Source organism: Primulina eburnea, chromosome 18 (assembly GCF_022965805.1).
Source record: "Primulina eburnea isolate SZY01 chromosome 18, ASM2296580v1, whole genome shotgun sequence".
NCBI classification, from domain to species: Eukaryota; Viridiplantae; Streptophyta; class Magnoliopsida; order Lamiales; family Gesneriaceae; genus Primulina; species Primulina eburnea.
This window is the reverse complement of record NC_133118.1, coordinates 9,516,362-9,530,666: the sequence shown is the minus strand read 5'-3', so window position 1 is coordinate 9,530,666 and position 14,305 is coordinate 9,516,362.

Here is a 14,305-nt window from a genome sequence, read left to right as displayed (position 1 = left end):
CATTGAGGATTATGTGGCTAAGTTTTCGACACTGCTCCGATTTGCTCCCCACGTAGCTGAACATGATGAGGCCGTTGCTGATCAGTTTATAAATGGCCTAAATCCTGAAATTTTTACTTTGGTGAATACTGGAAGGCCAAACAATTTCACCGATGCCCTGAACAGAGCCAAGGGAGCCGAGGCAGGCCTGATGAGGCAGAGAGAGGCTTCGTTTGTGCTTCCAGTACCGGGACCACAACCACCTCCTAGATTTGAAGGTGGCAGCAGCGGTAGCGGGAAGAAGGATTTCTTGAAGGCTAGAGGGAAGCAATTCAAGAAATCAGGGACTACCTCGTCCAGTTCGAGTGGCTCTAGACAGACCGGTCAGGGCCAGGGTTATACTGGACCGTACTGTGGTACTTGTGGAGGGAGGCATTCCACAGATCAGTGCCGAGGAGTGGTTGGTAGCTGTTGTATCTGTAGACAGCAGGGACACTTTGCTCGAGTGTGTCCACAGCGAGGTGCCCAGGGATCACAGGCAGCTGAGTCATCTGGATCAGTGGGTCAGGCAGGTAGACGACCGTCTGCCGTGCATACTTTTCAGCCAGTACCGTCTACTCTGTCACAGCAGAGGTCAGGAGGGGGCCAGACCGCGAGCCAGCCTCCTAGACAGCAGGCCCGATTGTTTGCTTTGACTGAGGAGCAGGCACAGGATGCCCCTGACAATGTAGTTGCAGGTAACTGTTTTATTTCTGGTTATCCTGCATATGTATTGATTGATACTGGTGCATCGCATACTTTTATTTCTGAGAGGTTTGCATTGAGTCATTGTCTGCAGTAGTGTCTGTGTCTTCCCCGTTAGGAACAGGTTTGATATCAGTGAAATCTGTGAAACCTTGTATACTGCAGTACGATGGACATACGATTGAGCTAGACTGTATTGTGCTTGGTTTATCTGATTTTGATTGCATTATCGGTATCGATATGTTGGCCAAGTACCGAGCTACAGTCGATTGTTTCCACAAGATAGTTCGATTCAGACCTGAGATGGCTGAGGAGTGGAAATTTTATGGTAAAGGTTCCAGAGCTAGAATTCCTTTGATATCTGCAATGAATATGACTCGATTATTGCAGAAGGGAGCGGAGGGATTCCTGGTATATTCAGTTGATTTACTGAAGTCGAGCCCATCATTGGCGGATTTGCCAGTGGTGTGCGAATTTGCTGATGTCTTTCCAGACGAGATTCCTGGATTGCCTCCGATTCGAGAGATAGACTTCAGCATTGAGTTAATGCCAGGAACAGTTTCGATTTCGAGAGCTCCTTACCGAATGGCACCGATCGAGTTGAAGGAACTGAAAGAACAGTTGGAGGATTTACTGGCCAAGGGATATATCAGACCGAGTGTATCTCCTTGGGGTGCTCCAGTACTGTTCGTGAGAAAGAAGAATGGGTCGATGAGATTTTGTATCGACTACAGGCAATTGAACAAAGCAACAATAAAGAATAAATATCCGTTGCCACGGATTGACGATTTGTTTGATCAATTGCAAGGTTCATCTGTGTATTCCAAGATTGACTTGAGATCTGGATACCATCAATTGAGAGTCAGGGACTCTGATATCTCAAAGACAGCATTCAGAACCAGATATGGACACTATGAGTTTATTGTCATGCCATTTGGTTTGACGAATGCACCAGCGGTATTTATGGGATTGATGAACCGCGTCTTTCAGAAATACTTAGATGATTTTGTGATCATATTCATTGATGATATATTGATTTATTCAAAGAATATGATTGAGCATGCTAATCATTTGAGGACTGTGTTGAGCATTTTGAGGGCAGAGAAACTGTATGCTAAATTGTCGAAATGCGAGTTCTGGTTGAAACAGGTAGAATTTCTGGGACATATCATATCCGGAGACGGGATATCAGTTGATCCCAATAAGGTTGAGGCAGTGATTTCGTGGTCGAGACCGACATCTGTACCAGAGATACGCAGCTTTATGGGTTTGGCAGGATATTATCGTCGATTTATTAAAGATTTTTCGAGTATTGCCAAACCGATTACACAATTGACCCAGAAGAATGCTCCATTTGTGTGGACAGAAGACTGTGAATCCAGTTTTCTTGAGTTGAAAAAGAGACTGACCAGTGCGCCTGTGTTGACGATTCCTTCAGGCACTGGTGGATTTGTGGTCTATTGTGATGCATCTCACCGAGGATTGGGTTGTGTTTTGATGCAGCGGGGGCATGTGATTGCTTATGCCTCAAGACAGCTGAAACCCCATGAATCTCGTTACCCAATTCATGATCTTGAATTGGCAGCCATAGTCTTTGCATTGAAAATATGGCGACATTACTTGTACGGTGAAAAATTCGAAATATATTCTGATCACAAAAGCTTGAAATATCTGTTTTCACAATCAGAGTTGAATATGAGACAGCGGAGGTGGCTGGATTTATCGAAAGACTTCGATTGTGAAATCAAGTATTATCCAGGGAAGTCCAATGCAGCAGCAGATGCACTGAGTCGAAAAGTATGTGCACTATCCTTATCGACGATTGGTGTATCGAATTTGATTGAAGACTGCTGTTTGTCTGGATTAATATTTTAAACAGATTATCAGCCTTTGAGATTGTGTGTGATTCGAGCTGAACCAGAGCTACTGTTGAAAATTAAAACAGCTCAGAAAGTTGATCAGAATGTACAGAATTCGATTGCGATGGTCAGAACTGGACATCAATCGGAATATCAGGTTTGTGACAATGTCTTGTATGTGAATAATCGTATTGTTGTGCCAAATGTTTCAGAATTGAGACAGCGAATACTGACAGAAGCGCACAACAGTCGTTTTAGCATTCACCCTGGTGGCAGGAAAATGTATAATGATTTAAAGACACAGTATTGGTGGAAACAAATGAAATCTGATGTGACTGAATTTGTAGCCAAGTGTCTGAATTGCCAACAGGTGAAGGCTGAAAGAAAGAAACCAGGAGGATTGTTACAGAGTCTGTCCATTCCTGAATGGAAATGGGATCACATTTCCATGGATTTTGTGACACAGTTGCCGAGATCCTCCCGAGGTTGTGAGGCGTTTTGGGTGGTGATTGATCGATTGACCAAATCCGCATGTTTTATTCCATACAAAATGACGAATAGATATGACCAGATGGCGGATATTTATGTCCGAGAAGTGGTGAGACTGCACGGAGTGCCAAAGTCGATTGTTTCAGACCGAGATCCTCGATTTACTTCGCACTTCTGGCAGAGTTTGCGGCAAGCTCTTGGTACGAAATTACATTTGAGTACTGCATATCATCCACAGACTGACGGACAGTCAGAGCGTACGATCCAGACATTGGAAGATATGCTGAGAGCTATAGTGCTGGATTTTAGCACTAATTGGCAAGAAGCATTGCCACTTTGTGAATTTTCGTACAACAATAGCTATCAAACGAGTATTGAGATGGCACCATTTGAAGCGTTGTACGGAAAGAAATGCAGATCCCATTATATTGGGATGATATCTCTGAAGTTCCTGAGATTGGACCGGATATGATCAGAGATATGACCGAGAAAGTTAAATTGATTCAGAAGAAAATGAAGGCAGCTCAGGACAGACAAGCCAAATATGCCAACCTTCGACGTAGACCGTTGGTATTTGAGGCTGGAGACCGAGTATTCTTAAAGATTTCTCCTTTCAGAGGTGTTGTCAGATTTGGCAAGAAAGGGAAATTGTCTCCAAGATATGTAGGTCCATATGAGATTCTTGAAAAGATAGGAGATTGTGCCTATCGACTTGCATTACCGCCTTCATTGTCTGGGATACATGATGTCTTTCATGTATCAATGCTGCGGAAATATCTCCCGGATGATTCTCACGTGATTCAATCAGACGAGACCGAGCTGGATAAGACATTGAGTTATGTCGAGAAACCGATCAGGATTATTGATCGTAAAGAAAAACAGCTCAGAACGAAAATGATTCCCCTGGTAAAAGTTCAATGGACTCGTCATGGCGTTGAAGATGCCACTTGGGAGACTGAATCTGATATGAGACAAGAATTCCCAGCATTGTTCCATTAATGTAAATTTCTTATACAGTTTCTGTATATACTCCTTATTGATATGATAGATTTCTCGTGATTTCGAGGACGAAATCGCATCTTAGGGGGGGAGGAATGTAATGCCCGGAAATTAATCACTGTAATTGATGATTGATTGATTTATAATGTCATGTGATTATGAATGGACCAATCGGGATACTGAGAAGAGTATTTAAAATGAAAGTAGGGATTTTTGGTGCGAACCAAGACCGCACCCGCGGTCCCTACGACACAGCACCCGCGGTGTAGATGATGAAAAATGGATAGGATTGCCGTGGGTTGACCGCACCCGCGGTGCTTACGAAACCGCACCCGCGGTGCAGGACCGCATCCGCGGTGTTGCGTGTTGCGCGGAAAATGAGCCACCTCTTAGCATGCATGCAAGGATATATATAAACCGTTCTTTCCTTCGAAATTAGTAGGAAAAGAATAGGAAAGCTCAGGGGAGGTTTGCGAAATCCTTACGCCTTTATATTTCAATCCGTCCATCTGATTTTGATTCCGACTTCGGTATTGAGTTCCTAGCGACGTAGGCTACAACTTGACGTAAGTTTTGCTACGTTTTGACATGCTTTGAAATTATGCTATTGTCAGAATTGAATGGAATTCATATATGGTGTTCTTGATATGTTAGACATCGTAGAATCGAAGTCAGATTAAGAAATAGACTGATTATGGAATTGTTATGATTTTTTGATTATAATCAGTTGATACCGGACAGATTTGGATTATGGATTGATTATAGATTGTATTGGATATGAGTTATGGATTGTAACTGTTATCTGGTGATATGGTATTGACGGGAATATGGAGATTGTACCGTTATGCCGTTGATTTTGAATTAAATCAAGATTTATCAGATTGTTAGTGATTCGAGTGGTATATTGACATAAGATTATTGATATTGTCATTACCAGACAGACTGTGAATTCAAGACTTCGACTGAGCAGGAAACCGAGACTGGAAAGAAAGGTATAAGTCAATGTGGTATTGGGAGATGGACTTAAGTCGGTATGGACTTGGGTTTCCCTAAATCACATACTTTACTTTAGTGCATTGATATTTGCATTGATTTGATTAATATACTTGTTCTCTTGATATCTAGACAACAGGTATTGGTCGAACTGTCTTGTGACACACCGTGCCGGATAGTGGTGGTATCGCCACGGCACATTGCACGATGTCACAAGATAGGATGCTAGCGATAGAGCTACAGTCCTTGACGGTTAGGTCAGGACACTGGATGTTTGGTTATATCGAGTAATGGAATCTATTACGGAATTCGATATAGGAACACCATATTTGGTTATATCGAGTACAGGGTATTGGAATTCTTCTATTACGGAATTCGATATAGGAATACCAGGGCACTGGTTATATCGAGTAATAGAGATTATGGTTCCATCCTTTACGGAATTCGATATAGGAATAACACATCTGGAAACCGGGATCCCTAGACTAGGATTGAGTCTAGTCTGAATTGTAGATCTACGAATATTGTCGACAGCATGATATTGATTATGTTTCAGATTTGTTACATATTCTGTTACCTGATTACATGCTTTATATTTGTTTATATGATTGCATGTTTCGTTGATTTATACTGGGATTTATTCTCACCGGAGTTATCCGGCTGTTGTCTTGTCTGTATGTGTACTTGACAACAGGTGGGGCAGGTCCAGGGTCGAGGAGATGAAGAGCTAGATCGTGATTAGAGTGGTGGCACCGGACTTGGACTAGATGTAGGGTTAAACACTTGACTTTAGTTTTAAACCCTAGCTTGAATAAATGTTGAAATACAGGATTTGTATTTTATATACTGATATGTATATATGTTGTATGTCACTACGTTCCGCATTTTAAAAAAATTTTAGACCCTGTTTTTAATTGATTAATTAGTCCCATTTATGATTAAGAACTTGATTAGCGTTCGGGTCCCCACAACAGGTGGTATCAGAGCGATAGATCCTTGAGATTGAGATAGGAGCTAGCGAGCGGGGTAGAATGTGTTTTCTTTCCTGCTTTTGATTGCTAGCATGATTTACTGCTTCATAATGCACGTTTATCTGTTTATCTGACTTGATTTGAAAACATGTATTATTGAGATTGAATCAGAACCGATTCTGGATCAGCAGTAAGATGATCGGAGGAGGACTGAAATAGAATTTTGGGATTGGGGTTGCTAATCCTTTTGATTTCAGATATGCCTCCGAGAAGAATGCGAGAACAGGGGAGTACCTCGAATCCTCCCATGGATGTGACACCTACAACAATTGAGAAATTGCTGAAAAGGTTTCAGTCATTTCATCCACCGACTTTGAAAGGAACGGAGAACTCCGTGGAATGTGAAAGTTGGTTGGACGACATTGAATCACTGTTTGAATCTTTGGAGTATACTGAGGAAAAGAGGGTGAAACTGATAATACACCAGTTGCATGACGTTGCTAAACACTGGTGGATTACGACTAGAAGGGCATTGGAACAACGAGGTACGGCCATTACCTGGAATGTGTTTAAGACTGAATTTTATCTATGATTCTTTCCAGTATCTTATAGGAAGGATAAGGGAGCCGAGTTTGCAAACCTGAAACAAGGCCAGTTAAATATCTGTATGTTGCGACCGGATAACATACGACATGTATCTGTATTATATGATATATGTTGGATTGATTGGATTGGAATATGTGTCTATATGCCCTATGTGTTAATTTATGTGGCATACATGACATTGAGATTTGAATATCGATGTATGAAATGAACATTTTGTTAACACACATCATTTTATGCATACATCGATACATGACATGCACGTTGAGCTATGATCCTTGGATACCTTAATATGATTGGATTGGATTCCGGGGTTTGTGAACACAATTGCTATGTTGGTATTATATGACCCGTAAAACATAGACATTTGTGGCCCCATATGATTGGATATGAGATGTGGGATTTGATGGTGCTTTGCCGACGCTATCATACGTGTATTTCCATATTGGCCGGTGTGCCAGCTCGAGCATTAATTTGATAGTGATTCGTTTGATTCTGACATGTGCTCAGTGGATGGGCATTTGACCTGATACCTCCACGACATACATGCATTGCATACCATATATCATTGTTTAGATACTTGTGGTATATATGATTGGTTGTTCCATACGGAGCTTTGCTCACCCCCAAGGGGGGCTGTTGTTGTCTTTGTATGTGGATAATGGCAGGTACTCCAGGATATCAGGAGACCGGAGAGGGTACTTCTGGAGGGAGCCACTGTTCAGTTGAGGTTTTATATTTTGTTCCCAGTATATATGTATTTGTATCTATATACCGGGGCATGTCCCGAGGATATGAGTTGTTTGTATATGATTGGTTTTGATTACGTGTGGGCATGTTTATGATGTGAGATAAAATACTATTTTTAGTATTCAAATAAGATGATTTGGGCTCATCGTAAAGATTTTTTAAACTCGTTTTCCGCTGTGATTATCTAACCCTAATCAAGGTGCATTGTAATAACGATTAGGAGCTAAGGGCCCCACACCAGATGGTATCAGAGCATAGCTGGGAATTCTCGATTGAGTCTTGTGTACACTTGAATAGGCACAAATGAATTGTGCGTATGTGTTTGACTTATTTGTATTACTTGCTCTTATGTGAGTTGATTTGAGTAAGTATTTGATGAGATTGATGATATGAGATGATGATGATGTGAAATTGATATGAAATTGTGATATTCATCTTTTGATTTGTAGATGGATCCCACAAATGAAACTGCGAGGATTGTTGGACAGTTTGAAGGATTGTCCATGGATGTAGTGATGGCTCGATTCCAGGATCTGAAACCACCGAGGTTCTTTGGCACTAAGAGTGCTGAAAGAGCTGAAGCCTGGTTAAAGGATATCGAGCACTTGTTTAATATTGTGGAGTATTCCAAGGCTCGGAGACTGAAACTTGCTTTGTATCAGCTGAAAGACCGAGCTAAATCTTGGTGGGAAGCCGCTGAGATTGGATTGAAAGAAGCCGGGGTTGAAGTCACATGGGATGTCTTCAAGGCCCAGTTTTTGGAGCAGTATTCCCCTCCATCTTATTATACTGCCCAAGAGAATGAATTTAATAGTCCGCAACAGGGAACGATGACTGTTGCAGAGTATGCTTTGAAGTTTTCTACTCTGTTGAAGTATGCACCTCACGTAGCTGGGAATGCAAGGGCAAAATATAACAGGTTTGTAAATGGTTTACATCCTGCTTTATATACATATGTTGTTTCTGGATTGCCTACCAGCTACGCAGAGGCAGTTGAACGAGCCAAGGCGGCCGAGGCTGGACTAAGGCGAGGAGGTCCTCAGTATACTCCTCCACCTTAAGAGTCAACTCAGCAGCCTGCCCTGCGACCCAGAAGCAGGAATTATTATTTTGTCTGAGAAAGTTGTGCATAATTGTGTATTGATATATGATGATAATGTGGTATTCTTGAATTTGATTGTCCTCCCAATGCACGACTTTGATTGTATTGTTGGCATGGATATCTTGATGACAAATCGAGCTACTATTGATTGTTGTCATGGAGTGGTTCGATTTCGACCAATTGATGGACCCAAGTGGAATTTTTATGGCAAGGGTTCCCAAGCCAAAATTCCATTGGTATCTTCCTTGGAAATGTCCCGATTGTTGACTAGCGGAGATGAGGGTTATCTTATCTACGATATTGATATTTCGAAGAAGGAGTCTTCTTTATCTGAGATTCCTACTGCGAAAGAATTCCCGGATGTATTTCCCGATGAGATTCCTGATTTTCCTCCTCATCGAGAAGTTGAGTTTAGTATTGATCTTGTGTCGGGGACTGCTGCCATATCTAAAGCTCCCTATCGCATGGCACCGTTGGAATTGAAAGAATTGAAAGAACAATTACAGGATCTTCTCGATAAGGGATATATTCGACCGAGTGTATCGCCTTGAGGAGCTCCAGTTTTATTTGTTCGGAAGAAAGATGGTACTATGCGAATGTGTATCGATTATAGGCAGCTGAATCGGGCTACTGTGAAAAATAAGTACCCACTTCCTCGTATTGATGACTTGTTTGATCAGCTTCAGGGTACTTCTGTATACTCAAAGATTGATTTTCGTTCTGGGTATCATCAAGTACGAGTTCGAGACGAAGATGTGCCCAAAACTGCTTTTCGTACGAGGTATGGCCATTATGAATTCTTGGTCATGCCTTTTGGTCTTACAAATGCTCATGCTATCTTTATGGATCTAATGAATCGGGTCTTTCGAGATTATCTTGACCGATTCGTTATTGTATTTATCGATGATATTCTTTTATATTCGAAATCGAAAAAGGAGCACGCTGAACATCTGAGACTGGTACTTCAAACTCTTCGTACTAGTCATTTGTATGCTAAATTGTCCAAATGTGAATTCTTGATGGACAAGGTGGTATTTCTGGGCCACGTCATTTCGAGACATGGCATATCTGTTGATCCCGCGAAGGTCGAAGCTGTATTGAATTGGCCGAGACCTACGAATGTTCCTGAGATCCGTAGCTTCATGGGTTTAGCTGGATATTATCGTCGTTTTATTGAAGGATTTTCGAAGATAGCTAAACCTATCACTCAACTGACACAGAAGAATCAGCGATTCATTTGGTCAGATGAATGTGAAGCTAGTTTTCTTGAGTTGAAGACGAAATTAACCACAGCACATGTGCTTACTATTCCCTCAGGTACCGGAGGATTTGTGGTTTGTACAGATGCATCTGGTAAAGGTTTGGGTTGTGTTCTGATACAACATGGCAAAGTGGTTGCTTATGCGTCTCGTCAATTGAAATCTCATGAAACACGTTATCCTGTTCATGATCTCGAATTGGCTGCTATTGTGTTTGCTTTGAAGATTTGGCGCCATTACTTGTACGGAGAAAAGTTTGTTATCTATTCGGACCACAAAAGTCTGAAATATCTCTTTTCACAATCTGATTTGAATATGAGGCAACGCAGGTGGATGGATCTCCTGAAGGATTTTGATTGTGAGATCCAATATCACCCTGGATCGGTGAATGTTACTGCGGATGCCCTGAGTCGTAAAGTTCATGATTCTGTTCTAGCTTCTGTTAATGTCGCCAAAGTACACGAGGATATATGTAATTCTGGCTGGAATTTTCACTCGAATTGGAATTCTGTCACTGTCTCTGCATTGCAAATTGAGTCGTATTTGATATCGAAAATACAAAAGGCCCAACGAAGCGATGCTCAGATCCAAAAGTCGAAAGAACTTGTATCTGCTGGACATCAGTCTGGATTCCAAATTTCTTCTGATGATTCTTTTCGACTTAATGGTCGGCTGGTAGTTCCTGATGATTCTGATTTGAAATCTGCCCTTCTTCGAGAAGCACATTGTAGCAAATACAGTATTCACCCTGGAGGTCGGAAGATGTATTTGACATTGAGACCTCAATTCTGGTGGAAACGTATGAAGAAGGACATTGCTGAGTTTATTTCGAAATGTCTTGTCTGCCAGCAAGTGAAAGCCGAGAGAATGAAACCTGGAGGATTGCTCCATAGTCTTGAAATCCCGAAATGGAATAGGGAACATATTGCTATGGATTTTGTGACTCATTTACCTCGTTCGCCCAAGGGCTGTGATTCTATTTGGGTGATAATTGATCGGCTTTCGAAATCTGCGCATTTTATTCCGTATGAGCGGACTTATCCTTATAAGAGAATGGCCCGTTTATACATTGAGAATGTTGTGAGACTGCACGGTGTGCCAGTCTCGATTGTATCTGACTGTGATCCCAGGTTTGCTTCTAAATTCTGGGGTAGTTTCCAAGAAGCTATGGGTACGCGTTTGGCTATGAGTACTGCTTATCATCCTCAAACTTATGGCTAGACTGAGCGTACGATTCAAACTTTAGAGAATATGTTGCGTGCAATTGTGATGGATTTCAGAATGGGATGGCAAGATGCCTTACCATTGGTTGAATTTTCGTATAATAATAGCTTTCAGATGAGTATCGGTATGGCACCGTTTGAAGCTCTATATGGGAGACGATGTAGATCACCATTATTCTGGGATTAGATTGGTGAGAGACAATTGAATGGACCTGAAATGATACAGGAAATGAATGATAAGGTTCAGTTAATTTGGCAACGGATGAAAGCTGCTCAGGATCGTCAAACGAGTTTTGCGAATAAACGAAGACGACCCTTAGAATTTCAAAAAGGTGACATAGTGTTTTTGAAAATATCTCCCTTTAGAGGTACTGTTCGATTTGGTATGCGAGGGAAGTTATCTCCTCGTTATATTGGTCCATACGAGATTCTCGATCGAGTTGGGGATCTTGCGTATCGATTGGCATTGCCACCAGCTCTATCTGCTATTCATGATGTGTTTCATGGTTCTATGTTGAGGAAATATGAACCAGATCCATCACATGTACTTGCACCTGACGAGGTTGAACTGGATCCTTCTCTTTCCTATGTCGAACAACATGTTCGTATTATGGATCGAAAGGAAAAGATATTGCGAAATAAATCGATTCCTCTAGTTCGAGTGCAATGGACACGACATGGTGTTGAAGAATCGACGAGGGAGTTGGAGAGCAAGATGCGAGATTCGTATCCGCATTTGTTTGTTTCTATGACATCTGTTCCATTGTATTCGATGTATTCTGATCCTTTTACATGACATGCACGTTGAGCTATGATCCTTGGATACCTTAATATGATTGGATTGGATTCCGGGGTTTGTGAACACAATTACTATGTTGGTATTATATGACCAGTAAAACATAGACATTTGTGGCCCCATATGATTGGATATGAGATGTGAAATTTGATGGCGCTTTGCCGACGCTATCATACGTGTATTCCCATATTGGCCGGTGTGCCAGCTCGAGCATTGATTTGATAGCGATTCGTTTGATTCTGACATGTGCTCAGTGGATGGGCATTTGACCTGATACCTCCACGACATACATGCATTGCATACCATATATCATTGTTTAGATACTTGTGGTATATATGAATGGTAGTTCCATACGGAGCTTTTCTCACTCCCAAGGGGGGCTGTTGTTGTCTTTGTGTGTGGACAATGGCAGGTACTCCAGGATATCAGGAGACCGGAGAGGGTACTTATGGAGGGAGCCACTGTTGAGTTGAGGTTTTATATTTTGTTCCCAGTACATATGTATATGTATCTATATACCGGGGCATGTCCCGAGGATATGAGTTGTTTGTATATGATTGGTTTTGATTACATGTGGGCATGTTTATGATGTGAGATAGAATACTATTTTTAGTATTCAAATAAGATGATATGGGCTCATCGTAAAGAATTTTTAAACCTGTTTTCCGCTGTGATTATCTAACCCTAATCAAGGTGCATTGTAATAACGATTAGGAGCTAAGGGCCCCACATGAGACTTCAATTGGTGGTTTTACCTTTGATTTGAATGTATTTTATTTAAATTGATGGTTTTTAAACAACTTATTATTGTTTAAAAGTGATTGATTTATTGTTGTGTTGGATTAATTTTGTTTTGATTGCAATATATTTTATTTAGATTCATGGTTTTCCAACAACTTTTTATTATTGTTATGCTATTTTGTGCATAATATTTATTTAATTATATATTTTTTAACCATATTATTATGTAATATAATTTTTTCATTGTGATGTTTTACTGAATATATAATAAAATAAATTTTTTATATTGGAGTTTGGTAAGATAAAATGAAAATACATTGTCTCTTTTAATGTTTGAGGGAAATTTAAAAAAAAAAAGACATAATTTTTGAAGCTAAATTCCAGGTACCCCGACGAGACCCAGAATTTTTCAGGTACACGAACTGTCAGGTAGTGTAACATTTAAGTTCTGGTTCGGTTATAAATTTGCTACTCGAATTTTTGGGGTAGCCGAAATATCCGAATCCGAGGAACCCGGCCCGACCACCACCCCTACATGATATGTTGAAATATAGGCATTTTTGGGAAAAATTAATTCTTGAATTATTAATAGGGGAACTTGTCGAAAAATCCGTATTCTCATTCTCAACTTTATCTTTACTCCCTACCCCACTAAAACTTTGTTTCAACTCCCCATATCTTTTAAATTTCCAAATTTACCCTTAGATCTTTATTTTGAATAATTGATTTTTCATTTGTAAATAATGGCCCATCATGCTTCCGTAAAATAAATTAAATCTTTTACCTTTTGACCAGAGTACCACCGGGTTATATCCACCGTATTTTACGAACTGCTCCTCACAGTCCAAGCACACGATTGCAACCGATGGTTACAGATGTAGATTCCTTCAGCAGCACTTGGCACAACTTTAAGTCGTTTCCTACTTTAGAGTGTACAATAAAAGATAAAATTTTGAAAATAATACAAGAGCGGGGCTAGAGCAACAATCTCTTTTATTCAAACACCAACATTTTATTAATACATAGTAACCTCCTGTAGAGGAGGAGAAACTTGTTTAGCTACTCACAGTAGCTGAATTCACTACACACATAAACTTGAAAATATTACAAATGGTTTGAAGAAAAATGAAGAGGTTGATCGATGCCTTCATCTTCCTTCTGCTTCCTTATTTATAGAAGACTTCTTCGGATTTGAAACTCGGACTTCAAATCTTGATAAACCTTTACAGCTTGCATATGGACCATGTAGTGATTGAGTGGTCCCTTCTTGACCTGTCTTTTTCTAGATTATTAATCTAGAAATTAATTTATCATCTTCTTTTATCTCTCTGAGATACCATTGACAATAACTATATAACAGATCTGCGGTAATCTCATCTCCTTTTTCCTGGAAACGTTGGACTAGGCATTTAAGAGCATCCGCCTCTTTTCTCTTATAATTGATTCTTCTTTTCAAGACTTTCAGATATACCCGGTACATCTTTAAATTTTGATTTCGGTGTGTTTAACTTGTTCCATTTTTATTTATTTATAGTGTAAAGTTTGGATCCAGTTTTTCTTGTTTACTTCATTGGATTCCTTTTTTAAATAAAGTATCCAATGTTACTTTGTCTTTTACCACTCATTATTAGTGGTCCTTGTGTCCTTTTCCACCGATTATTGGTGGTTTTGTCCTTCCACTCACATGGTGGGTTTTCTTTTTCTTAGTGGACTAGTCACATGTACACAATTAACTTTCTCTAGGAATCTTTGGCTTTCGGAGTCCTCGAGGAAAACGTGAATGTGGTCCATCCACAC